The sequence below is a fragment of the Prinia subflava genome, unplaced genomic scaffold (assembly GCF_021018805.1).
Source record: "Prinia subflava isolate CZ2003 ecotype Zambia unplaced genomic scaffold, Cam_Psub_1.2 scaffold_63_NEW, whole genome shotgun sequence".
Classification (NCBI taxonomy): domain Eukaryota; kingdom Metazoa; phylum Chordata; class Aves; order Passeriformes; family Cisticolidae; genus Prinia; species Prinia subflava.
In genome coordinates, this window is record NW_026961070.1 from 263,830 (window position 1) to 266,681 (window position 2,852).

Here is a 2,852-nt window from a genome sequence, read left to right on the forward strand (position 1 = left end):
GCTGGTGCTGGCCAATGAGGAGAGGGGAGGGCGGGGCGAGGCGGGGCCACGCCCCCCCGTGGGGCTGAATGGGGAGAGGCGCTGGGGGGGATTTGGGACAATTTGGGGACATTTGGGGACATTTGGGGACATTTGGGAGGCACTTGTGGGGCGGGGCCTTCCCCCACCCCCGCAGCTGTGACGTCACGGCGCCCCTAGGGGGAGAATGTCGGGGCCTTCCCGTGACGTCACGGGCTGGGGGCGTGGCCAAGGGGACTCCGCGACGCCCACGGGGAGCGGGAAGGGGACGGCGACAATGGGGGGACACGGGGGGGACACGGCGGGGACACGGGGGGGGACACGTGAGACACGGGGGGGACACCGGGGGGGACACGGGGGGGGACACGGCGGGGACACGGGGGGGACACTCCGGACACGGGGGGGACACGGGGGGGGACACGGCCGGACACGGGGGGGACACGTGAGACACGGGGGGGGACACAGGGGGGGACACGGGGGGGGACACTCCGGACACGGGGGGGACACTCCGGACACGGGGGGGACACGGGGGGACACTCCGGACACGGGGGGGGACACGGGGGGGACACTCCGGACACGTGACCGGACCCCCGGGACACCCCCGGGGTGACACGCGAGGGACACGTGGTGCCACCGAGCCACCCCCCCCACGCGCCAGCACGTGACACAGGCGGGGGACACGCGAGTGACCAACAGGGAGAGTGACCAATGGCCAGAGTGACCAACAGGACAGTGACCGACAGGCAGAGTGACCAACAGGCAGAGTGACCCATGGCCAGTGACCCATGGCCAGTGACCCAGGACCACGAGTGACCAACAACCAAACTGACCAACAACCAGAGTGACCCACAGCCAGAGTGACCCACGGCCAGAGTGACCCACGGCCACCACAGTGACCAATAACCAGCCTCACCCACAGCCAGAGTGACCAACAGAGTGACCCACGGCCACCAGTGACACACAGCCAGTGACCCATGGCCAGAGTGACCCACGGCCAGTGACCCACAGCCAGAGTGACCAACAACCAGTGACCAACAGGCAGTGACCAACAGGCAGAGTGACCAACAGGCAGAGTGACCAACAACCAGTGTCCACAGCCAGCATGACCCACAGGCAGAGTGACCCACGGCCAGTGACCCACAGCCAGAGTGACCAACAACCAGCCTGACCCACAACCAGTGACCCAGAACCACGAGTGACCAACAACCAAACTGACCAACTACCAACCTGACCCACAGCCAGAGTGACCAACAACCAGAGTGACCCACGGCCACCACAGTGACCAATAACCAGAGTGACCCACAGCCAGTGACCCACAGCCACCAGTGACCCACAGCCACCAGTGACCAACAACCAGAGGGACCAACAACCAGAGGGACCAACAACCAAACTGACCCACAGCCAGAGTGACCCACGGCCAGAGTGACCAACAACCAAAGTGACCAATAACCAGAGTGACCCACAGCCAGTGACCCACAGCCACCAGTGACCAACAACCAGAGTGACCAACAACCAGAGTGACCAACAACCAGCCTGACCCACAGCCAGAGTGACCCATGGTCCGACCCACGGTCACACCCGTGTGACCCCCCAGTCACACACGTGTCACCCGTGGTCACACACAATCGCCGGGGCACCCCCCCCACGCCACTCGTATCCCTGTCCCTGTCCCTGCATGTCCCTGTCCTGGCCCTGTCCCCATCCCTGCCTGTCCCCAGCCTGTCCCTGTCCCCATCCCTGTCCCGCGTGTCCCTCACCGTCCCGCGTGCCCCGGGTGCCGCCGTGCCGCGTGTGCCGGCGCCGTGTCCCCGTCACCGCGTGGTGACACCGCGTGGTGACACCGCGTGAGTCACCCGGACCCGCGTGGGTGTCCCCTCCCCGCCCCTCCCCCCCTTCCACGGTGACGTCAGCCGGATGCCCGTGACGGCGCGGGGGGAGGGGGAATCCGGCGGGGGGAGGGGGGACACGGGGGGACACGGGGGGACATGGGGGGACACGGGGGGACATTGGGGAACACAGGAAAAGGGACGGGGGGGGACGCGGGGAGGACACAGGACATGGGGGGGACATGAGGGGACACGGGGTGGACATTGGGGGGGACATGGGGGTCACAGGACATGGGGGACACGGGGGGACATTGGGGGGGACACAGGAAACGGGACATTGGGGGACACGGGGGGAGGGGGGACACGGGGGGGACACAGGGGACACAAGAAACAGGACAATGGGGGGACACAGGGGACATTGGGGGACACGGGGGGGACACAGGGGACACAAGAAACAGGACAATGGGGGGACACAGGGGACATTGGGGACAAAGGGGAGACATGGGGGGACATTGGGGGGGCACAGACACAGGACATGAGGGACACAGGAGGGGGACATGGGGGGACAAAGTGGGACAGGACACTGGGGACCCCAGGGGACAGGCGGGGAGGACACAGGGGGACACAGGGGGGACACAGGGTGAGGACAGGACACTGGGGACACTGAGGGACAGGCAGGGAGGACACGGGTGACAGGGGGACACAAACACACGTGGTGACACGGAGAGGGCACCTGGGGACACACAGGGACAGGCAGGGAGAGAGGGACAGACGTGGGGACACAGGGACACGGGGGGACACGGGGACACCCAGGGGCACATGAGGACACACAGGGTGACACCGGGACACCGGGGCACCCACACATGGGGTGACACACAGGGTGACACACGGGGTGACACGGGGACACCCAGGGTGACGCGAGGACAGGGGACACCTGGGGACAGGTGCAGCCCCACGGGTGACACGGGACATGCCTGGGACACGCCAGGGACACGCCAGGGACACACC